The sequence below is a fragment of the Mesoplodon bidens genome (genome assembly GCF_964165515.1).
Source record: "Mesoplodon bidens genome assembly, chromosome: 1".
NCBI classification, from domain to species: domain Eukaryota; kingdom Metazoa; phylum Chordata; class Mammalia; order Artiodactyla; family Ziphiidae; genus Mesoplodon; species Mesoplodon bidens.
Genome location: NC_138176.1, coordinates 183,070,420 through 183,097,008, shown reverse-complemented (window position 1 = coordinate 183,097,008; position 26,589 = coordinate 183,070,420). Strand labels below are relative to the sequence as shown.

At 38.3% G+C, this 26,589-nt stretch overlaps 1 pseudogene across 1 annotated transcript; it reads left to right on the top strand.

Moving 5' to 3' along the window:
• LOC308629503 (poly(A) polymerase type 3-like) lies at positions 1-26,029 on the top strand (annotated as a pseudogene). The gene is made up of 4 exons: positions 1-90; positions 3,797-3,916; positions 4,664-4,752; positions 25,026-26,029. The product of its transcript is annotated as a poly(A) polymerase type 3-like (transcript).
• The last annotated feature ends 560 nt before the right edge of the window (positions 26,030-26,589 follow it).

Below are 26,589 nucleotides of genomic sequence, written 5' to 3'. Positions count from 1 at the left end.
ATGTTATCTGGTCTCAGGGAAACGCTGACTTCCGGGGAAGAGTCCCCGCAGAGCCCCAGCCTGTGCCGCGTGGTGTGCCAAGGGGTGCAAGTGAGGAAAGGTGAGACGCAGACGCAGGACACCTGAGGGAGGCAGGGCTGGACCTGGACCCTGAGCTGGGAAAGGGATCCTCCCAGCAGAAGTGGGGCCCACCATGGCCACGGTCATGCAGGGTCGCCTTACTTCTGGGCCATGAATTTATGTGTATTAGCTGCCTAGCCTTGACAACTGATTTTGCTTCCAAAATTTCTACCTTCAGGCAAAACGTTTCCAGCACCTAGGAAGGAGTTGTGGGGAAAAAAAGAAAATCCAGCCCAAATCTGATCAAACTTCTGGATCTACCTAGCAAATGACAGGCACTACAGAGCCCAGAGGAATTTGTGAAATGACAACAGGAGCTCACAGTCAGCAAAACCCAGATTGGGGACTCTACACGACCAATAACCTGGTTTCTTCAACAAATAAATTATAAGGAGACAAATAGAAAGAGATGAAGGGGAAACCCTTAAATTAAACGAGGCTTAAGAGCCCTGTCAACCAACTGCAACGTATAGAACTTATTTGGATCCCTAATCAAAGAAACTGTTAGAAAAAAAAATCAGATGTGTGAATACTGACTGGATATTTGATGATATTTCGGAATTACTGTTAAGTTTTTAGGTATGATAGTGATATTAAGGTTTTTTTGTTTTTAAGTCCTTAGAGAAACGTACTGAAATATTTACTGGGATTTGTTTCAAAATAAGGGGCAGTGTGAGGGGCTATAGATGAAATCAGTGGCCCTGAGTTGATCATTGTTGAAGCTGGGTGATTACATGAGTTAATTACACTGTTCTTTTTACTTTCTTGTTTGAATTTTACTATAAGCATTGTTTAAAATTAGACATCAGCATTGAGATGGGAGGAATAAATGACATACTTGCCAAAGCAAACAATCAGAGAAACTTCCTCAGGGCACAACTAGAGCCAGATGAGAACCACAGCAGTCAGTAAATTTCCCAGTGGACAAGAGTTAAATAAACACAGTTCATTTATCAGTTCTTTGGGATTTGGGAGGGGAAATTAAGCCTCAGTTTCCTTATCTGTAAATGGGCATCACATCAATATTTTCCAGGGGAGTCACGAGACTTAAATGAAAGAAGCATATCAAAGAGTATTTTGAAACCCATGACAAACTACCTGAGTGCTAACAGTAGTTTATGAGGTAACACTAGTTCATTTATTCACACGTATGTTCCATAAACATTTATGAAGGGCCAGATGCTGTGTTAGGCACTGTGAATACAAAGATGATGGGACCTTAGCCAGCTTTGTCTAATTCCGTGTTTCTCAACCCTGGGCACACATTAAAAATACCAATGCCTGGGCATTCGCCCAGACTAATTAAGTCAGTCTCTGGATATGGGTCTTGGCATAGGGATTTTGTTTGTTTAGAGCTTCACAAGTGATTGATTCCACTGTGCCGCCATGGTTGAGAACCATTCTTCTAATCGATTTTGATCAATGAGTAGTTCTGAGCAATCTTTAAGAAGCCTGGGTCTTAAAAAAAATGGTACAAATGAACTTATTTACAAAACAGAAATAGAGTCACAGATGTAGAAAAACTTACGGTTACCAGGGGGGAAAGGGGGTGGGGAGGGATGAATTGGGAGATTGGGATTGATGTATACACACTACCATATATATAAAATAGATAATAAGGACCTACTGTATAGCACAGGGAACTCTTTTCAATACTCTGCAATGGCCTACATGGGAAAAGAATCTTAAGAAGAGTGGATATATGTATCTGTATAACTGATTCACTTTGCTGTACAGCAGAAACTAACACAACATTGTAAATCAGTTATACTCTAATAAAAATTAAAAAAAAAAAAGCCCAGGTCTTGGCTTATGTAATTTTAAAGCAACTTTTAATGACTAGAGCACCCTCTAAGGTGTTTGCTCTCTGAAAGGACAAGGACTTGTCCAGCTGTGCACCGATTGTGGCCATCTGGCCACACCTGACTTCCCAGTGGTTGACAAAAGAGACAGGCAATTTTAGGTATTTCCCATGGAATTTTCCATGGTGTTTTTCTTCCCTATAGGGGATTTATCTTTTCTGATTATAAAAGGTTTGGGGTTTTGTAAAAGTCCCAGTTTCAGATATGAACAAAGGAGACTGGTCAGGGTTCCTGACTCACATTCCAAGTCAGACCTCCCAGAGTTTGCATCCCTGAGTCACGCTGAGCCCTTGAAACCACGGGGTGTGAGGGAGGAAAGCAGTGAGCCTGGCCACACCAATCTACTCAGCACAGAATTCCCCACAAACACTTCCTGTTTGACCTTCCAGTTTGTTCCAGAAGGTTCTGAAAAGAGAGACATAGGATCCGTTGAAATGCATAAGAACGGAAAGAAAATCAGGTTGAGAGTAAAGTTTCTGGAGAAACAAAGTAAAATAATGCTGTGAAAGCAGCATCCCAGATTCTCCAAGTCTCTTTACTAGATGCATGAGTTGTGTAAAACCATGGAAATAAAGATTTACTTGTAGTGGGATCTTATTTTACTTCTTCCCTCTACATATCCAGGCATCTTTCTTCCTCAGCACATATCCTCAAATGCAAGCACCTGGATGGGTTCTTTATGGGTACCAAGGAAGTCCAGAAGAAGGAAAGCATATGCTCTGGAACCACAGATGCTAAGTGATACCCCAGCTCTACCCCTTACCCATGTGTAAGCTTGAGTAAAACGCTGAAATGTTTCCCTATCTGTACAGTGAGGTTCATGATAATATTTCATAATGTTGCTGGGAGGATTAAATGAGATAAAGTGTAAATGAGATTAAGTGAGATAAAGAATGCTTAGCACAGCATCTACTGCATAGTAAACTATGATTAAGTTTAACACAGGATCTACTGCCAGAAATCCCCCAGACCAGTGCTTCTTAAATTTTGTGCGTATGAATCACCTGGAGACCTTGCAATTCAGGGTACAAGTTTTAGTATGGGAAGATGAAAAAGTTCTGGAGATGGATGGTAAGGTTGCACAACAATGTAAATTACCTAATGCCACTGAACTGTACTTTTTAACATGATTAAAATGGCAAATTTTGTTATGTACGTTTTATCACAATTTTTTTTAAAAAAACTTTTTTTTTTTAAAGCACTTTCAGAAGCATTTCTAGTAAGCTCCCAGGTGAGAGTGATGATGTTGGTTTGCAGACCACACTTTGAGTAGCAAGGTCCTCTGGGTAATGAACCACTACCATCAAATCCATATTGCACTTTACAGGTTACATAAGGCATTTATTTCTACATCCCTTGTCTCTGTGATCCCCACAATAACAACACATGATACTGTATTCAGAGCAAACACAATCCTTCCTCACCTGCAGACAACCCCTTGATCTTTGGTCATAGCCCTTTACACCACGTCAGGACTGTCTCTCTCTGTAGGCAGATAGGATGTTACTTGAGGGCCTCTTCATTTTTTTCCAGTTTTTGACTGCTTTTTTTAGGCCAAGTCTCCCAAGCAAATGCTTCCCGTATCAACCTAGGCCTTCCTTCCCCATTTATGTTTATGGCTGGGGTAAAAGTAGGTTCTCCAGCCTAAATAGGGAGCATTTGCTTCACACATTGGATGCTTGCCTTCCTCCCAATCTGGTTGGGGGCATTTCAAATATTTCCTCTGTATTTACCATCTTACTGACAGAACACGTGGAAAACGGCTTTGTCATGTCTGACGAGTGCGGGACCTGACAGCATTTGTCGGATTCTAGTTTTTGTTTAGTCGTCACTGCTACGTATCTGCAAGTGAAAACAGAGCTGGGCGCTCTCAGCTACACTGTGTGCACTACATGAGCATCAGCCCAGAACAACGGCTCCCCAAGTGCGCCTATGTAACCTAGTGAGAGTACCCTTCCTCGGAGAGCTATGAACATAGCCCTAATTAGTGCATTTGCTCACAGCTGTTTCTTGTACCAGACGTGCATGCAGGTTCGGACTTTGGGCTGTCACTTGGAGTCACCTGCAGGAATCCTGCAGTAATGTGTCCATTTCCCAAGCCATTGGGAACAAGAACAAGGTCACTGGGCATCCATAACTCCACATGAAATAGTAGGTTGTCCTGTCAGCTTTCTAATCTAAGAAGAAACCGTGTTGCTGAGGCCAAAGTGCCTGCTGCCGGCCCCTCCAACAGTGGGATTCCCTACAACCACCAGCAAGAATTCTTGGGCGTCTCAAATCTCAAAAAGAAAGGAGGCAGGACAGGCACCCTAGAGTTCAAGTCCCTTAGAACCTGGTTCTCCACATTAGAATCATCTGGGGAGGCAAGCGTTTTAAAAAATATTGACACCTGGGCCCCATTCTGGATCAACAGAATCAGAAAGTCTTGGGGTGGAAACTAGGCATCAACAATTATTTTAAAGTCTAATGTGTGGCCACGTTGAAAACCTGTACCTTAGAGGGCTTCTGTTTTGTTTTGTTTAGACCTTAATCAGAGCAAAAATTTTGACTGACAAAGAGGCTGGAGCCTCTCATTACAAAACATATGTTTCAAATGTCTTTAACGACACAATGTGAACACTGAGTCTGAGCAAAGCAGCAGTTTTGGTGAAACTGTAATCATGTTGTGTGTTTACCCCAAGAGTGAGGATAATTCGCTCTTCGGTGACAGCACAGAACCAAGGGCCACCTGCCACCCTGAGAAGCCCTGGACTGCTGACCCAGCCCCGAGGCAAGAACCAGGGAGAAGGAGGGTTTGGTGTGCCTTGCTCACAGGAATGCCCACCAAATACTGGCTGGACGTGTTGAGTTTTGAAACAAAAAGTGTAACTATAAAAGAATTACAAAAATTAATCTCTTTATCTGAGAGATAAGTTTGGAATTAACTGTTCCAGGAAGTAGACAGCAAACATAGCAGAACTCGGCAAAGTAATAACACACCAAATTCACTAAAAATCAGTACGTAGTAAAACTTAATTTCTGGATTTCTTGGTCACTCTGTCACACACTCTCCTTCATCAGGAGGAGTATTTGGCTGGACATGCTTTAGAAAAATGAGATCTCCAAAAAGTTTTATCTACAAAAAGTTTTAAAGACTTACATTCTTTAAATCCATTCTCCTAAATGGATTTAAAGCATATTCTAAGCAGGGTTCTCCAAACCTGGACAGATATCAGCTTTGTAAAAAATGCTGGATCAGGGCCTCCCTGGTGGCGCAGTGGTTGAGAGTCCGCCTGCCGATGCAGGGGATACGGGTTCGTGCCCCGGTCTGGGAGGATCCCATATGCCGCGGAGCGGCTGGGCCCGTGAGCCATGGCCGCTGGGCCTGCGCATCCGGAGCCTGTGCTCCGCAACGGGAGAGGCCACAACAGTGAGAGGCCCGCATACCGCAAAAAAAAAAAAAAGGAAAAAAAATGCTGGATCAGAGTCACTTAGGATGGGGTCCCAGAGCTTGAGATGGCATATTTACTTCCCATTGCTGCTATAACAAATTACCAACTTAGTGGCTTAAAACAACATAAATGTATTCACTTACGGTTCAGTAGGCCAGAAATCCAACAGAGGTCTCGGTGAGGCTGCTTTCCTTTCTGGAGGCTCTAGGAGAGCATCTGTTCCCTGCCTTGTCCAGTTTCTAGGGGCTGCCTACATTCCTCGGCTCATGGCCCCCTTTCTCCATCTTCAAAGCCAGCAACAGCACAGTGAGTTCTCACATCACCTCACTCTGACCTCCTCTTCTGCCTCCCTCCTCCTTCTTTAAGGGCCTGTGTAATTACATTGGGCCCACCTGGATAATGCAGGATGCTATCAACATCTCAAGGACCTTAATCACACCTGCAAAGTCCTTTTTGCCATGTAAGGTAACCCATTCACAGGTTCCGGGGATTAGGATCTGGACCTCTTTGGGGAGGGCCATTAGTCAGCCCCATACAAATGGTTAAATCTCCCCCAGATAAATATGAGGCAGCTTGTCCATGCACTGTCACTTGGGAACCACTGCTGAATGTCAAAGCCTCTCCCCATCCCATATCTATCTCCCAGTCCCAGCCTTGATTTCCTTCTAATGAAATTCACATGGTTCTTCCCCCATGTGCATTGTCATTCCTACCCACAACCTCCATCACAGTGGAGAGTGAGACCTCCAGATGATTTTCATTTATTCTCTCAGAAATGTTACTGAGTGTCTCTATTTTTCACTTTCCTCATTTTATTTTGAGAACAATTGGTTATAAGCCCTTACTAATTATAAATGTCTCCTTCGATATAATTCAGTTGGTTAAAAATGAGTTAATACACTAGTATATTCCCTAGAGTCTCGGTCAGAAAACATCAGTGTCCATATGCTTAAGAACCTAAATAAGTTAAACTAACATTTTTTTAAAAAATATCTTTTTTACCTGGGGTGTTCTGGTTAAAAAGAACTAGCTCTTGTTAACTCAAGTAAGTGGAGGAAGGGTGGGATTTCTTATAAAGATACAGACAGAGCAATGAGAGCTGGAATCGAAGAGCAGAAAATGTAGTAGTTGGGCATCATTCACCATGAAATTGAGAAGCAGAGGGATATTTCGGGATCCAAAGGCATCCTTAGAATATCAGCGGCAGAATGTTCTAAATCTTTCCTCTGAAGTGGCTTCCTGAATATAACTCAGCAAATTATCCTTACTTTGGGGAATAAACATAGTCTTTTAAAACCCATTAAACTCAATGGCAGCTACTAACATACATTTTACTATTTTTTATGAAAATATATACAGTAAAAAATTCAAACAATATAAATAGGTATAAAATGAAAAAATTCTTCTAGAAAGAGACCTTTGTTAACAGTTTGTATATATCCTTCCAGAATCATTTAAAGGTACGCATAAGCATATTGGAATATATCTTTTTAAAAGCACATGTGAAGTTACATGATTTGTTCCTTGATTTTTTTCACCAAACAATATATTTGGTGACTTCTTCATATTCTTACACATAAGTTTACTTCATTCTTTTCAGTGGTTTGTTTAATATATTCCATTACATGGCTTACCATAATTTATTTAATTAGTCCCCAACTGAGGAACAGTTAGATGACCAGATTTTTGCAAATATAAACAATAATGGAATAAATAAATCCTCTTGTCCATTTTTCATTGCCCCCTTGTCTAATTATAGAGGCAAGGCAAATTCCTAGAAGTGGAATTGCTGAGTCAAAGGGTATGTGCATTTTAAATCTTATTAATTTGCTATCCATTGTATTTCTTCCGTGAACCACTTACTCATGTTCTTATTCTATTTCCTATTGAGTTACTCATTTATTTCTTATTTATTTTAAAGTGATTTCTATATATGAAGGAACTTAGTCCTCTGACATATGACATTTTGACATTTTTCTTTTGATTTCATTAACTATTGAAGTTATCTCTTTCCTAAGGAAGAGTGAGAACCTAGAGGTTTTTGCTGATTTGTTTTGGCTTTTGAATCACCCAGCTAGTTAGGATTCCTAGAACACCACTCTATGTGCTGACTTTCCTGCCGATTCAGGCCCTCTCATCTTTCAGCCAGTAAACTACTAAGCATCTATTAAAATTAGTGTTTACCAGGAGTTTGTAGTTGCCATATTATGTAAAAAAAAAAAAGGCAAGACTTCACTAAGATTTCAGCTACATAAATAATATGTTAAAGAAAGGACTAGAAGGAAATGCATTAAAAAGTTACTAGTGGTCAGCTCTAAGTATTAGGATCATGAGTTGTTCTTATGTCCTTTTTTGTTCATATACATACATTAATAACAAGTTTATTGAAATATAATTCACAATCCATAAAGTTCAATCTTTTAGAGTGTACAGTTCAATGGCTTTAGTATATTCCTGGAGTTGTACATCATCACCATTCTCTAATTCCAGAACATTTTCATCACCCTAAAAGAAACAACATACTCATTAGCGTCACTCCCATTCCCCCTCTCCCCAGCTCTTGCGACTATTAATCTGCTTTCTGTCTCTATGTATTTGCCTATTCTGAACATTTCATATAAATGGAATCATACAATATGTGGACATTTGTATCTGGTGCCTTTCTGTCTTTGCATAATGTTTTCAAAGTGCATACATATTGCAGCAGTTATCAATACCTCATTTGTTTTTATTTTTTTAACCTAACAAAAATATTTTTGCAGGTTTCCTCGAAAATGCTAATTCCCTCACTAAATTAAAAATACTATTAGACTTTATTATGACCACTTAGGGATAACTTGAAGTCTCACCCTAAAAAAATTTTTTTTCATTAATGTCATGCTTATTTCTAAGAACAGAGTAAAGTGTTCTGGTGTTATAAAGACTTTTTTCCCCCTCTGTAGCTATCATACATCCTGACTTACTACACTTTTTAACCCTTTGACCCGCCCTCATCCATTTCTTTCATCCCCCCCCACCCCACTTCTGGCAACCACCAATCTGTTTTTTGTTTAATTTGTTTTGTTTTGTTTTAGATTCCACAGATAAGAGAGATCATATGGTATTTGTCTTTGTCTGACTTATTTCACTTAGCATAGTGCCCTCCAGGCCCATCCATGTTGTCACAAATGGCAAGATTTCCTTCTTTTTTATGGCTGAATAATATTCCATTGTTCCATTTTCTTTCTATCTATCTATCTACCTACCTACCTACCTACCTATGCTACATTTTCTTTTATCTATTCATCCATTGATAGACAATTAGGTTGTTTAAGTTATATATCATGGCTATTATAAGTAATGCTGCAATGAACATGGGGCTGCATATATCTTTTTGAGTTAGTGTTTTCATTTGCTTTGGATAAATACCCAAATGTGGAATTGCTGGGTCATATGGTAGTTCTATTTTTAGTTTTTTGAGAAGTCTCCATACTGTTTTCCAAAGTGGCTACACCAATTTACATTCCTACTAAGAGTGTACAAGGGTTACCTTTTCTCCACATCTTCACCAACACTTGTTATTCCTTGCCTTTTTGATAATAGCCATTCTAACAGGTGTGAAGTGATATCTCATTGTCATTTTGGTTTGCATTTCCCTGATGATTAATGACATTAAGCATCTTTTCATGTGCCTCTTGGCCATCTGTACCTCTTCTTTGGGAAAATGTCTATTCAGATCTTCTGCCCATTTTTTAATCAAATTGGGGTTTTTTTTTGTTCTTCTTTTTGTTTTTTGTTTTTTTGCTATTGAGTTGTATGAGTTCTTTATATATTTTTGGATATAAATCCCTTATCAGGTATATGATTTGCGAATATTTTCTCCCATTCAGTAGGTTGCCTTTTCATTTTGGTGGTGATTTCCTTTGCTGTGCATAAGTATTTTATTTATTTTACTTTATTTTATTTTACGTGTATATGCTAAAGTTTTTTAGTGTGATATAGTCCCACTTTATTTTTGCTTTTCTTTTGCTTTTGGTGCCAGATTAAAAACAATCATCACCAAGACCAATGTCAAGGAGCTTATAACTATGTTTTCTTCTAGGATTTTAATGGTTTCAGGTCTTACATGCAAGTCTTTACTCCACTTAGAGTTAATCTTTGTGTATGGTGTAAGATAGTGGTCAAGTTTCATTCTTTTTCATGTGGCTGTCCAGTTTTCCCAACACCATTTATTGAAGAGACTGTCCTTTCCCCACTGTATATTTTTGACTCCTTTGTTGTAAATTAATTGACCATATATGTATGGGTTTATTTCTGGGCTCTCTATTCTGTCTCATTGATCTATGTGTGTTTTTATGCCAATACAATATTGTTTTAATTACTATGGTTTTGTAATATAGTTTGAAATCAGGGAGGATGATGCCTCCAGGTTTGTTTGTCCTTCTCATAATTGCTTTAGCTATTTGAGGGTTTTTTGTGGTTCCATATACATTTTAGGATTATTTGCTCTATTTCTTTTTAAAATGTCATTGGCATTTTGATACAGATTGCATTGAATCTGAAGATTGCTTTAGATACTATGGACATTTTAACAATAAAAATTCTTCCAATCCATGAGCATGGAATATCTTTACATTTATTTGTGTCTTCTTCAATTTATTTCATTAATGACTTGTAGTCTTCAATATATAGGTCTTTCACATCCTTGGTTAAATTTATTCCTAGGTATTTTATTCTTTTTGAGGCAATTGTAAATGGAATTGTTTTCATTTCTCTTTCTGATAGTTCATTATTAGTGTACAAAAATGCAACAGATTTTTGTATATTAAATTTGTATCCTGCATCTTTAGTGAATTCGTTTACTAGCTCTAACAATTTTCTTTGATGGAGTCTTTAGGGTTTTCTGTATATAATATCATGTCACCTGCAAATAGTGGCAGTTTTACTCCTCCCTTTCCAATTTGGATGCCTTTTATTTCTTTTTCTTGCCTAATTGCTCTGGCTAGGACTTGCACAAGAGTGGGCATCCTTGTCTTCTTCCTGATCTTAGAGGAAAAGCTTTCAGCTTTTCGCCATTGAGTATAATGTTAGCTGTGGGCTTATCATCTATGGCCTTTTTTATGTTGAAGCACATTTCCTCTATAACTACTTTGATTAGAGTTTTTATCATAAATGGATGATGAATGTTTTCAAAGGCTTTTTCTGCATCTATTAATATAATTATATGATTTTTATTCTTCATGTTGTTAATGTAGTGTATCACACTGATCTGAGAATCTTGAAATAGCCTTGCATCCCTGGAATAAATCCGATTTCATCATGGTGTATGATCCTTTTAATGTATTGTTGATTTTGGTTTGCTAGTATTTTGTTGAGTATTTTTTCATCTTTGTTCATCAGGGATATTGGCCTGTAATTTTCTTTTCTTGTGGCATCCTTTTCTGGTTTTAGTATCAGGGTAATGCTGGCCTCATAAAATGAATTTGGAAGGGTTCCTTCCTCTTCTATTTTTTGGAAGAGTTTGAGAAGGATTCTTTGAATGTTTGGTAGAATTTATCAGTGAAGCTGTCTGGTCCTGGATTTTGTTTGTTGATTACTGATTCAATCTCTTTACTAGTAATTGGTCTCTTCAAATTTTCTACTTCATCATGATTCAGTCTTGGTAGGTTGTATATTTCTAGGAATTTATCCATTTCTTCTAGGTTGTCAATTTTTTTGGTGTATAATTATTCATAGTAGTCTCTTATGATCCTTTGTATTTCTGTGGTATCAGTTGTAATAGCTCCTCTTTCATTTCTGATTTTATTTAATTGAGCCTTCTCTCTCTCTCTTTTTTCTTTTGGTGAGTCTAGCTAAAGGCGTGTCAATTTTGTTCATCTTTTCAAAGAACTAGCTCTTAGTTTCACTGATCTTCTCTATTGTTTCTTCAGTCTCTATTTCATTTATTTTTGCTCTAATCTTTGTTATTTCCTTCCTTCTACTAACCTAGGGCTTTGTTTTTTCTTCTTTTTTTTTTTCTAGTTCTTTGTGGGGTAAAGTTAGGTTGTTTATTTGAAATATTTCTTGTGTCTTGAGGTTGGTTTTTATCATTATGAACTACCCTTTTAGAACTGCTTTTGCTGCATCCCACAAATTTTGGTATGCTGTATTTACATTTTCATTTTTCTCAAGGTATTTTTTTATTTTACTTTTTAATTCTTCTTTGATCCATTGATTTTTCAGTAGAATGTTGTTTAATTTCCAGATATTTGTGAATTTTCCAGTTTTCTTCATGTAATTTCTAGTTTCATATTTTTGTGGTCAGAAGAAATGCTTGCTATGATTTTGATACTCTTAAATTTATTAACTTGTTTTGTGCCCTAACATGTGATCTATCTTGGAGAGTATTCCACATGCACTTGAGAAGAATGTACATTCTGTTGCTGTTGGATAGAATGTTCTGTGTATATCTATTAAGTCAATCTGATCCATCATGTTACTTAAGGCCAATGTTTCCTTATTGATTTTCTGTCTGGATGATATATCCATTGATGTAAGTGAAGTATTAAAATTTCCTACTATTATTGTATTGCTGTCTATTTCTCCCTTTAAATCTGTTAATAGTTGCTCTATATATTGAGGTGCTTCTGTGTTGAGTGCATAAATATTTATAAATGTTATATCCTTTTGATGGATTGACCCCTTTATCATTATGTAATGCCCATGTTTGTATCTTATTATAATCTCTCTTTCAAAGTCTATTTTGTCTGATATTAGTATGTCTACTCCAGCTTTCTTTTGGTTTCCATTTGCATGGAGTACCTTTTCCCATCCCTTCACTTACATTCTGTGTGTATCCCACATCTAAAGTGAGTTTCTTGTAGGCAGCATATTGATGGGTCTTGTTTTATTTATCCATTCAGCCATTTTATGTCCTTTTTTTTTTTTAATTGGCCACACCACACAGCTTGCAGGATCTTAGTTCCCCTGACCAGGGATTGAACCTGGGCCATGGCAGTGAAAGCACCAAGTTCTAACCACTGGATCGCCAGGGAACTCCCATGTCCTTCGATTGGAGAATTTAGTTCATTTACATTTTAAAGTAATTATTGATATGTATATACTTATTGCCCTTTTGTTAACCATTTTCTGCTTTTATAGTTCCTCTCTGTTCCTTTCTTCTCTTGCTCTCTTCCTTTGTAGTTTGATATCTTTCCTTAGTGGTATTATGTTATTCCTTTCTCTTTATCTTTTGCATATTTACTATAGGTTTTTGCTTTGTGGTTACCATAAAGCTTACATTTAACAACTTGTATCTATAACAGCATATTTTAAGTTGATAACAACTTAAGTTTGATTGCATTCTAAAACTCAACATTTTTACCCTCCCCACTGCTCATTTTATGTTTCTTTTTTTTTTTTTCTTTTTGCGGTACGCGGGCCTCTCACTGCTGTGGCCTCTCCTGTCGCGGAGCACAGGCTCCGGACGCACAGGCCCAGCAGCCATGGCTCACGGGCCCAGCCGCTCCGTGGCATGTGGGATCTTCCCAGACCGGGGCACGAACCTGTGTCTCCTGCATCGGCAGGCGGACTCCCAACCACTGCGCCACCAGGGAAGCCCCTATGTTTCTTTTTTGTTTTGTTTTGTTTATTTATTTTTACTTGTTGACAGTTTGCTTTATTTATTTATTTATTTATGGCTGTGTTGGCTCTTCGTTTCTGTATGAGGGCTTTCTCTAGTTGTGGCAAGCGGGGGCCACTCTTCATCGTGGTGCGCGGGCCTCTCACTATCGCGGCCTCTCTTGTTGCGGAGCACAGGTTCCGGATGCGCAAGCTCAGTAGTTGTGGCTCACGGGCCCAGTTGCTCCGTGGCATGTGGGATCCTCCCAGACCAGGGCTCAAACCCATGTCCCCTGCATTAGCAGACAGATTCTCAACCACTGTACCACCAGGGAAGCCCTCATTTTATGTTTCTTGACATCACATTTCCGTCTTTTTATCTTGTGTATCCCTTAACTAATTATTGTAATCATATTTATTTTTACTACTTTTGTCTTTTAACCTTTATACTAGCTTTATAAGTGATTAATCCACTAACTTTATTATACATCTACCTTTCCAATGAGATTTACTGTTTCATATGTTTTCTTGTTACTAACTAAAACCTTTTCTTTTCAGCTTAAAGAAGTCCGTTTAACATTTCTTGTAAAGCTGGTTTAGTGGTGAAGAACTCCTTTATCTTTTGCTTGTCTGGAAACCTCTTTATTCCTCCTTCAATTCTGAATGATAACTCTGCTGTTTAGAGTATTCCTGGTTGGAAGTTTTTTTCTTTCAGTACTTTGAATATATTGTGCCATTCCTTTTTATTGCTAAATAATATTCCATTGTGTGTATATACCACATTTTGTTTACTTATTCAGCAGTTGATGGATACCTGGGTTGTTTCCACTCTTTGGTTATTATGAATAATGTTGCTAGGAACACTCATTCACCAGTTTTTGTGTAGATATATGTTTTCAATTTTCTTGGCTAACCATAGGAGTGAAATTGCTGAATTGTAGCTCTTTTCTGTATAGTCCAAATTTTCTGAGGGTCATGAGTTGTTTTTATAAGATAAAATAATCTTTGTTCAAAAGTTAAATGCACCTTGGGACTTCCCTGGTAGCCCATTGGTAAAGAATCCAACTTAGGGCTTCTCTGGTGGCGCAGTGGTTAAGAATCTGCCTGCCAATGCACGGGACACGGGTTCGAGCCCTGGCCTGGGAAGATCCCACATGCCGTGGAGCAACTAAGCCCGTGTGCCACAACTACTGATCCTGCGCTCTAGAGCCCGTGAGCCACAACTACTGAAGCCCGCGTACCTAGAGCCCATGCTCCATAACAAGAGAAGCCACTGCAATGAGAAGCCCATGCACTGCAATGAAGAGTAACCCCCACTCGCAGCAACCAGAGAAAGCCTGCACGCAGCAACGAAGAACCAATGCAGCCAAAAATAAAAATAAAAAATAAATAAAATTTTAAAAATAAAATAAAATAAAACCATAAAAAAAAAAGAATCCACCTTACAATGCAGGGGATGTGGGTTCGATCCCTGGTCAGGGAACTAAGATCCCACATGCTATGGGGCAACTAAGCCCACATGCCACAACTACTCAGCTGCGTGCTTCACCTAGAGCCCACGTGCCGCAAACTACAGAGCCCACGTGCTCTGGAGCCTGCATGCCACAACTAGAGAAGAGAAAACCCACACCACAACTAGAGAGAAGCCCACACACCACAATGAAGAGTCTGTGCACTGCAACGAAAGATCCCACATGCCTCAATGACGATCCCACGTGTCACAACTAAGACCCGATGCAGCCAAAAAAAAAATTCTCTTCTTATTTTGAAGAGAGTATAGATTAGCAATATAGACCACCTTCTTGACTTAGTCATATCTACCAAGAAAACCAACCCTTGTACCAGTCTCAACAAGTAAGCAGCCAGTGGTTTATAAGACCAGTCTAAATCCAGTCAAAAACACAGAAAGAAAACATGCCAATGACCTGAATAGTCTATGCCTCTCTTAATGGATTTTCCAGTGTTGGCAGAACAAGAATTCAACCATCCAACATCTTTCTAAGTTACACTTACTATATCATGCCTGTCTTTCTGTGGGAATAGAGAGAGAGTCTCCTCATGGTTAGGTGGTCCATACAAATTCATCAGAACTCCTGCTCGCACCCTCTGGTTCATTTTGCTTCCATACTTTTAAGGGCTGGCACTAGACATTTTCTCTTGTGCTCAAACCTCTCTTCCCACTTAACTATCCAAGTGGGTTAACCTGTAATGGGCTAACCAGACACTGGTTATTCAAATGACCCCTTACAATATTTTGTTCTACTTAAACATGCTTCTTTGCACACTAGCTTAGAAGCAATGAGGCTCTGTAAAGACAAAAGACACATGCAGATCATTGCAACATATAACAGATAAGAATCTTCCAAAAATGGACAAGAAAAAGATATGTAACAATTTTTTAAATGGGCATCAAATGCATTCATAGAAAGATAGATACATGTATAGATATGTGATAAAGCAAATAATTCATAGTTAATAGTAGAATCTCAGTGGTGAGTATACAAATGTTCACTGTAAAATTTGTTCAACTATACACTGTTTCAAATTTTTCATAATAAAATATTGAGGGGTGGGGGAATTGGATGAAGGTGGTCAAAAGATACAAACTTCCAGTTATAAAATAAACAAGAACTGGGGATATAATGTACAATATGATGACTATAGTTAAAAATGCTGTAAATATTTGAAATTATTTATTTATTTTCTTTTTTCCTTTAACATCTTTATTGGAGTATAATTGCTTTACAATGTTGTGTTAGTTTCTGTTGTATGACGATGTGAATCAGCTATGTGCATAGGTATAATCCCTTATCCCCTCCCTCTTGCATCCCCCTCCCACCCTCCTTATCCCACCCCTCTAGGTGGTCACCCTCCACAGCCAAGGCCTTTTCCCTGTTTTTTTTTTTCTTTTTTTTCTCTCTTTTCCCTCCTCCCCTTTTTTTACTATCGTGATACTGTTGTACCTTACAGTTGTTGACTCATCTATATATATTTTTTTTTTCTTTTTTTTTTGCGGTACATGGGCCTCTCACTGTTGGGGCCTCTCCCGTTGCGGAGCACAGGCTCCGGACATGCAGGCTCAGCGGCCATGGTTCATGGGCCCAGCTGCTCCATGGCATGTGGGATCTTCCCAGATTGGGGCATGAACCCATGTCCCCTGCATTGGCAGGCGGACTCTCAACCACTGCGCCACCAGGGAAGCCCTATATTTTTATTTTTATGTTCTTTCTAACATATGTGTTAGTTTCCTAGTCTAACTTTATTTTTTACTTTGTTATTGTACCCTCTTTTTTTTTTTTTTTTGGCCACCCCATGTGGCTTGCAGGATCCTGGTTCACAAGCCAGGGGTAAGGCCACAGCTCCTGTGGTGGTAGCTCCATGTCAGAATGACTGGACTAACAGAGACCCTCATACCCCAGGGAATATTCACTGGAGTGAGGTCTTATGGAGGTCCTTATCTCAGCACCAAAACCCAGCTCTACCTAACAGCCTACAAACTCCAGTGTTGGAAGCCTCGGGCCAAACCACCAGTAAGACAGGAACACAATCCCACTCATTTAAAAAAAAAAAAGAGAGAGACTGCAAAAGAATATGTCACATATCAAGGAGCAAGGTAAAAACCTACATGACCAAATAAATGAAGAGAAAATAGGCAATCTACCTGAAAAAGAAATTGGAGTAATGATAGAAAAGATGATCCAGAACCTTGGAAATGGAATCGATGCACAGATTGAGAAAATACAAGAAATGTTTAACAAAGATCTAGAAGAACTAAAGAACAACCAGAGATAAACAACACAATAACTGAAATGAAAAATACATTAGAAGGAATCAATAACATAGTAACTGAGGCAGAAGAATGCATAAGTGAGCTGGAAGACAAAAAGGTGGAAATAACTGCCAAGGAGCAGAATACAGGAAAAAGAATGAAAAGAATTTAAGACAATCTCAGAGACTTCTGAGACAACACTAAATGCACCAACATTCAAATTATAGGGGCCCCAGAAGAAGAAAAGAAAAAGAAAGTGTCTAAGAAAATATTTGAAGAGACTATAGTCGAAAACTTCCCTAACATGGGAAAGGAAATAGTCACCCAAGTCCAGGAAGCAAAGAGAGTCCCATACAGGATAAACCCTAGGAAAAACACACCAAGACACATCTTAATGAAACTAACAAAAATTAAATTCAAAGAAAAAATATTAAAAGCAGCAAGGGAAAAACAAAAAATAACATACAAAGGAATCCCCGTAAGGTTATCAGCTGATTTTTCAGCAGAAACTCTGAAGGCGAGAAGGGAGTGGCAGGATATATTTAAAGTGATGAAAGAGAAAAACCTACAACCAAGACTACTCCACCAAGCAAGGATCTCATTCAGATTTGATGGAGAAATCAAAAGCTTTTCAGACAAGCAAAAGCTAAGAGAATTCAGCACCATCAAACCAGCTTTGAAACAAATGCTAAAGAAACTCCTCTAGGCGGGAAACACAAGTGAAGAAAAAGAGCCACAAAAACAAACCCAAGACAATTAAGAAAATGTAATAGGAACATACATATCAATAATAACCTTGAATGTAAATGGATTAAATGCCCCAACCAAAAGACACAGCCTGGCTGAATAGATACAAAAACGAGACCCATATATATGCTGTCTACAAGAGACCCACTTCAACCTAGGGACACATACAGACTGAAGGTGAAGGGATGGAAAAAGATATTCCATGCAAATAGAAATCAAAAGAAAGCTGGAGTAGCAATACTAGTATCCGATAAAATAGACTTTAAAATAGACTATCACAAGAGACAAAGAAGGACACTACATAATGATCAAAGGATCAATCTAAAAAAAAAAAAACGATGATAAATGTTTATGCACCCAACACAGGAGCACCTCAATACATAAGGCAAATGCTAACAACCATGAAAGGAGAAATCAACAGTAACACAATAATAGTAGGGGACTTTAACATGCCACTTACACCAGTGGACAGATCATCCAAACAGAAAATAAATAAGGAAACACATGCTTTAAATGACACAATACACCAGATAGATTTAATTGATATTTATAGAACTTTCCACACAAAGTGGCAGAATGCACTTTCTTCTCAAGTGCACATGGAACATTCTCCAGGATAGATCACATCTTGGGTCAAAAATCAGCCTCAGAAAATTTAAGAAAATTGAAATCATATCAAGCATATTTTCTGAACACAACACTATGAGATTGGAAATCAATTACAGGAAAATAACTAAAAAACACAAATACATGGAGGCTAAACAGTGCACTACCAAATAACCAAGAGATCACTGAAGAAATCAAAGAAGAAATAAAAAATACATAGAAACAAATGAAAACAAAAACACAATGACCCAAAACCTATGGGATGCAGCAAAAGCATTTCTAAGAGGGAAGTTTATAGCAATTCAACCTCACCTCAAGAAACAAGAAAAATCTCAAATAAACAATCTATCCCTACACTTAAAACAACTACAGGAAGAAGAACAAAGAAAACCCAAAGTCAGTAGAAGGAAAGAAATCATAAAAATCAGAGCAGAAATAAATGAAATAGAAATGAAGAAAAGAGCAAAGATCAATACAACTAAAAGCTTGTTCTTTGAGAAGATAAACAAAATTGATAAACCCTTAGCTAGACTCATCAAGAAAAAAAGGGGAGAGGATGCAAATCAATAAAATTAGAAATGAAAAAGCAGAAAGCACAACTGACACTGCAGAAATACAAAAGATTATAACAGACTACTACAAAAAACTATATGCCAATAAAATGGACAACCACGAAGAAATGGACAAATTCTTGGAAAGGTACAATTTTCCAAGACTGAACCAGGAAGAATTAGAAAATATAAACAGACTTATCACAAGTAATGAAATTGAAACCATAGTTTAAAAACTTCCAACAAAAGTCCAGGACCAGATGGCTTCACAGGCGAATTCTATCAAACATTTAGAGAACAGCTAACACCGATCCTCCTTAAACTCTTCCAAAAAATTGCAGAAGGAGGAACACCCCCAAATTCATTCTATGAAGCCACCATCACCCTGATACCAAAACCAGAAAAAGATAACACAAAAAAAGAAAATTATAGACCAATGTAACTGATGAACACAGATGCAAAAATCCTGAACAAAATACTAGCAAACAGAATCCAACAACACATTAAAAGGATCATACACCATGATCAAGTGGGATTTATCCCAGGAATGCAAGAATTCTTCAATATATGTAAATCAATCAATGTGATACACTACATTAACAAATTAAGGAATAAAAACCATATGATCAACTCAATAGATGCAGAAAAAGCTTTTGACAAAATTCAACACCGATTTATGATTAAAAAAAACCCTCCAGAAAGAAGGCATAGAGGGAACTACCTCAACATAATAAAGGCCATATAGGACAAACCCACAGCAAGCATCATACTCAATGGTGAAAAACTGAAAGCATTTCCATGGATATCCACTCTCGCCATTCTTATTCAAGATAGTTTTGGAAGTCCTAGCCATGGCAATCAGAGAAGAAAAAGAAATAAAAGGAATACAAACTAGAAAAGAAGAAGTAAAACTGTCACTGTTTGCAGATGACATGATACTATACATAGAAAATCCTAAAGATGCCACCAGAAAATTACTAGAACTAATCAGTGAATTTGGTAATGTTGCAGGATACAAAAATAATTAAAAGAAATCTCTGGCATTCCTATACACCAGTGAAAAATCAGAAAGAGAAATTAAGGAAACACTCCCATTTCCCATCACAACAAAAAGAATAAAATACCTAGGAATAAACCTGCCTAACAAGGCAAAAGACTTGTACTCAGAAAACTATAAAACACTGATGAAAGAAATCAAAGATGACATAAACAGATGGAGAAATATATCACATTCTTGGAATGGAAGAATCAATATTGTGAAAATGACTATACTGCCCAAAGCAATCTACAGATTCAATGCAATCCCTATCAAACTACCAATGGCATTCTTCACAGAAGTAGAACAAAAAATTTTACAATTAGTATGTAAACACAAAAGACCCCAAATAGCCAAATCAATCTTGAGAAAGAAAAACGGAGGTGGAGGGATCAGGCTGCCCGACTTCAAACTATACTGCAGAGCTACAGTAATCAAGAGAGTATGGTACTGGCACAAAAACAGAAATATAGATCAATGGTACAGGATAGAATGCCCAGAGATAAACCCACGCACATACAGTCACCTAATTTATGACAAGGGAGGCAAGAACATACAGTGGAGAAAGGACAGCCTCTTCAATAAGTGGTGCTGGGAAAACTGGACAGCTACATGTAAAAGAATGAAATTAGAACACTACCTAACACCATACACAAAAATAAACTCCAAATGGATTAAAGACCTAAATGTAAGACCAGACACTATAAAACTCTTAGAGAAAAACATAGGAAATACACCCTTTGACATAAACCATAGCAAGATCTTTTTTGACACACCTCCTAGAGTAATGGAAATAAGAACAAAAATAAACAAATGAGACTTAATTAAACTTAAAAGTGTTTGCACAGCAAAGGAAACCATAAACAAGACAAAAAGACAACCCTCAGAATGGGAGAAAATATTTGCAAATGAAACAACAGACAAAGGATTAATCTCCAAAATATACAAACAGCTCATGGAGCTCAATATCAAAAAAACAAACAATCCAATTGAAAAATGGGCAGAAGGCCTAAACATACATTTCAACAAGGAAGACATACAGATGGCCAAGAGGCACATGAAAATATGCTCAACATCACTAATTATTAGAGAAAGGCAAATCAAATCTACAATGAGGTATCACCTCACGCTGGTCAGAATGGCTATTATCAAAAAATCTAGAAAGAATAAATGCTGGAAAGAGTGTGGTGAAAAGGGAACCCTCTTTCACTGTTAGTGGGAATGTAAATTGATACAACCACTGTGGAAAATAGTATGGAGGTTCTTTAAAAAACTAAAAATAGAACTACCATATGACCCAGCAATCCCACTACTGGGCATATACCCTGAGAAAACCATAATGTTCAAAGAGACATGTACCACAATATTCATTGCAGCACTATTTACAATAGCCAGGACATGGAACCAACCTAAAATGTCCACTGACACATGAATGGATAGAGAAGATGTGGCACATATGTACAATGGAATATTACTCAGCCATAAAAAGAGTCTGTCATACAGAATGAAGTAAGTCAGAAAGAGAAAAAGAAATACCGTATGCTAATGCATATATATGGAATCTAAAAAAAAAAATGGTACTGATGAACCTAGTTGCAAGGCAGGAATAAAGATGTAGACATAGAGAATGGACTTGAGGATATGGGGTGGGAGGGGGAAGCTGGGGCGAAGTGAGAGTAGCATGGACATGTATACACGACCGAATGTAAAACAGTTGGCTAGTGGGAAGCAGCAGCATAGCACAGGGAGATCAGCTCCGTGCTCTGCAATGACCTAGAGGGGTGGGATAGGGAGGATGGGAGGGAGGCTCAAGTGGGAGGGGATATGGGGATATATGTATGTATATGGCCGATTCATTTTGGTGTACAACAGAAACTAACAGTATTGTGAAGCAATTATACTCCAATAAAGATCTACTAAAAAAGAAAAGAAAAGAAAAGAAAATACTGTGAAAGGGGGAACATTCCCAAATACATTCTGTGAGGCCACCATTACCCTGATACCCAAATCAGACAAAGATGCTACAAAAAAGGAAAATTACAGGCCAATATCTCTGATAAATACAGATGCCCAAATCCTCAACAAAATATTAGCAAACCAAATTCAACAGTATGTAAAAAGGATCATACACCATGAGCAAGTGGAGTTTATTCCAGGGATGTAAGAATGGTTCAGTATCTGAAAATCAATCAATGTGACACAACATTAACAAAATGAAGCATAAAAATCACACAATCATCTCTATAGACACAGAAAAAGCATTTGACAAAATCCAACATCCATTCATGGTAAAAACTCTCTTCAAAGTTGGTATAAAGGGAATATATCTCAACATAATACAGGCCACTTATGACAAACCCACAGCTAACATCAGTTGCAATGGTGAAAATCTGAAAGCCCTTCCTTTAAAATCAGGCACAAGACAAGGATGCCCACTCTTGCCACCTCTATTTAACATAATATTTCAAGTCATATCCAGAGCAATTAGGCAAGAAAAAGAAATAAAAGGCATCCAAATTAGAAGGGAAGAAGTAAAACTGTCACTGTCTGCAGATGATATGACACGATATATAGAAAACCCTGGGACTTCCCTGGTGGTGCAGTGGTTAAGAATCTGAGCTCCTTATGCAGGGGGTCTGGGTTTGATCCCTGGTCAGGGAACTAGACCCCACATGCATGCCACAAATAAGAGTCCTCATGCCACAACTAAGGAGCCCACCCTGCACAACAATATAAATAAATAAATAAATAAATAAATATTTTTTAAAAATCTAAAGTGTCCACCAAGAAACTATTAGAACTAATAACTGAATTCAGTAAAGTTGAAAGATACATGACTAATATGCAGAAACCTGCTGCTTTTCTATACACTTATAATGAACTATCAGAAAAAGAAAGCAAAAAAAAAATTCCATTTACAACTGCATCAAAACAATAAAATACCTAGGAATACACTTAACCAAGGAGATTGAAAGACCTATACTCTGAAAACTATAAAACACTGATGAAGAAAATTGAAGATGATACAAAGAAATGGAAAGGTATCCTATGTTCATGGATTGGAAGAATTAATATTGTTTAAATGTCCATACTACCCAAAACAATCTACACATTTAATGTAGTCCCTATCAAAATACCCATGACATTTTTTTTTTTTTTTTTTTTGCGGTACGCGGGCCTCTCACTGCTGTGGCCTCCCCCGCTGCAGAGCACAGGCTCCGGACGCGCAGGCCCAGCGGCCATGGCTCACGGGCCCAACAGCTCCGCGGCATGTGGGATCCTCCCAGACCGGGGCACGAACCCGTATCCCCTGCATCGGCAGGCGGACTCTCAACCACTGCGCCACCAGGGAGGCCCCATGACATTTTTCAAAGAAATAGATCAAATAATCCTAAAATTTATATGGAACCACAAAAGACCTTAAATAGCCAAAGGAATCTTGAGAAAAAAAGAACAAAGCTAGAGGAATCACACTCCTTGACTTCAGACTATGCTACAAAGCTACAGTAATCAAAACAGTATGATACTGGTGCATAACTGGACATATAGATCAATAGAACAGAATAGAAAAGCCAGAAATAAACCCATACTCATATGGTCAATTTAATCTATGACAAAGGAGGCAAAAATATACAATGAGGAAAAGTCTCTTCAATAAGCAGTGCCAGGAAAACTGGAAAACTACATATAAACAATGAAATGAGAATATTTTCTCACATTATATACAAAAATAAACTCAAAATGGATTAAAAAGCTAAATGTAAGACCCAAAACCATAAAACTCCTAGAAAAAAATATAGCACACTCTTTGACATAAGTCATAGCAATATTTTTTTGGATATGTCTTCTTAGGCAAAGGAAACAAAAATAAACAAATGGGACCTAATTAAACTTAAAACCTTTTGCACAGCAAAGGAAACCATTGACAAAATGAAAAGACAACCTACTGAGTGGGAGAAAGTATTTGCAAATGATATGACTGATAAGGGGTTAATATCCAAAATATATAAAGAGCTCATACAACTCAATATCAAAAGAAACCCAAACAACCCAATTAACAAATGGGCAGAAAACCTGAATAGACATTTTTCCAAAGAAGACATACAGATGGCCAACAGGCACATGAAAAGGTACTCAACACTGCTAATCAGAGAAATGCAAATCAAAACCACAGTGAGATACCACCTCACACCTGTCCAAATGGCTACCATCAAAAAGACCACAAGTAACAAATGTTTGCGAGGATGTGGAGAAAAGGAAACCCTCCTACACTGTTGGTGGGAATGTAAACTGGTGTAGTCATTATGGAAAACAGTATGGAGGTTCCTCAAAAAACTAAAAATAGAACTACCATATGATCCAGCAATTCTACTCCAAGGTATACATGCAAAGAAAATGAAAACACTAATTTGAAAAGATATATGTACCACAATGTTCACAGCAACTTTATTTACAATATCCAAGATATAGAAGCAACCTAAGTGCCCGTCAATAGATGAATGGATAAAGAAGCTGTGTGTGTGTATACATATACACACACACATACATACACACATATATACATACACAGACACACACAATGGAATAATAGCCATAAAAAAGAACAAGGGCTTCCCTGGTGGCGCAGTGGTTGAGAGTCCGCCTGCCGATGCAGGGGACACGGGTTCGTGCCCCGGTCTGGGAAGATCCCACATGCCGCAGAGCGGCTAGGCCCGTGAGCCATGGCTGCTGAGCCTGCGCATCCGGAGCCTGTGCTCTGCAAGGGGAGAGGCCACAACAGTGAGAGGCCCGCCTACCGCAAAAAAAAAAAAAAAAAAAAAAAAAAAGAACAAAATTTTGCCATGTGCAACAACATGGATGGACCTGGAGGGTTTCATGCTTAGTGAAATAAGATGGAGAAATACAAATACTGTGTGCTATCACTCATAGGTGGAATCTAAAAAATAGAACAAACGAATGAATATAACAAAACAAACAGACACAGATATAGAGAACAAACTAATGGTTACCAGCGGGGAGAGGGAAGGGGCAAGATAGGAGTAGGGGATTAAGTAGTACAAATTACTTTGTATAAAATAAGATACAAGGATTTACTGTACGGCACAGGGAATATAGCCAATATTTTATAATAACTTTAAATGGAGTATAATCTATAAAATACTGAATCACTATGTTGTACACCTGAAACGAATATAATATTGTAAATCAACTACACTTTAAAAAAAAAAAAAAAGGCGCCATGTTAGGACGAAGGGGAAGGAGGAGAAGTGCTTAAAGCGGGCGGGAGCGGGCGCGGGAGTAGGGTTGGACCCAGGGCTGAGGCAGGCCCCCACCTCCCTCCCGCCTCAGTGGATCATGCCCAGGGCGACAGCCGCGGCGGTTGCGGGCGGGGGTGGGGGGAGTGACTGGGCGGTGCCGGCGCAGGAGACGATGCCGTTTTACAACGCAGGGATCACAGCAAACACAGCTGCCACAGAAGCGCTATGGCATTACCTCTCCCATCAGCTTAGCAGCCCCCAAGGAGACTGACTGCCTACTTACCCAGAAACTAATTGAGACTCTGAAGCCTTTTGGCGTTTTTGAAGAGGAAGAGGAACTGCAGCGCAGGATTTTAATTTTGGGAAAATTAAATAACCTGGTAAAAGAGTGGATACGAGAAATCAGTGAAATCAAGAATCTTCCACGATCTGTAATTGAAAATGTTGGTGGAAAAATATTTACATTTGTATCTTATAGGAGTACATACAAAAGGTGCCGATATTGACGCATTGTGTGTTGCACCAAGACATGTTTGTTGATCGAAGTGACTTTTTCACCTCGTTCTATGATAAGTTGAAATTACAGGAAAAAGTAAAAGATTTAAGAGCTGTTGAAGAGGCATTTGTACCAGTTATCAAACTGTGTTTTGATGGGATAGAGATTGATATTTTGTTTGCAAGATTAGCACTGCAGACTATTCCAGAAGACTTGGACTTAAGAGATGACAGTCTGCTTAAAAATTTAGATGTAAGATGCATAAGAAGTCTTAACGGTTGCAGGGTAACCGATGAAATTTTACATCTAGTACCAAACATTGACAACTTCAGGTTAACCCTGAGAGCTATCAAACTGTGGGCCAAATGCCACAACATCTATTCCAATATATTAGGTTTCCTCGGTGGTGTTTCCTGGGCTATGCTAGTAGCAAGAACTTGCCAGCTTTATCCAAATGCAATAGCATCAACTCTTGTACATAAATTTTTCTTGGTATTTTCTAAATGGTATGTGTTTAGATTATATTAAAATAAAATTGATTGTAGACACTGAAAAAAGAAAAAAAAAAAGCAAAAGCCACACTGAGAAAGTGTTACATTCTGCTCTGGATGGTGATCTGTGTTTCTTAGTGCTGAGGGCTTGTGAATCTTCAAAGGGAAAGCACATACTCCTGTGGGATGCCAATTCCGAGAAAGCTGAGAGGTTCACCCACTCAAATTTGTTCCTGAAGAAACAAACTTCTGATCACCACTGTTGAGAAGCCAAGAGTTAGACAGTGCCTCAATTTAGGAGACACAGATAAGTTAACAAACAAGGTTCTGATATGGCTCCCAGACCATCCCGTTTGCTGCTGCTTAGCATGGTGGCTGGACTCCCATTGTGATGGATCCAGAAGTTTCTTTGATTTTTCCCACTTATCCATTATCTCTGTTCCAGACAAGATGAAAGAGGAGAACAGGTACTGCTTTAAAAGGAATCAATCTGTTTTATCATACTAGAGAAAAAGAGTGAATTCCGGGCTGTGGGCAATTACACTATTCACATACTTATGTAGCTAGAACTTGGTGGAAGGTCTGTGAGGTGAAGTTGTGAAGTTTGCATTTTATTTCATTTTGCACTGGAGTTTCAAAGCACT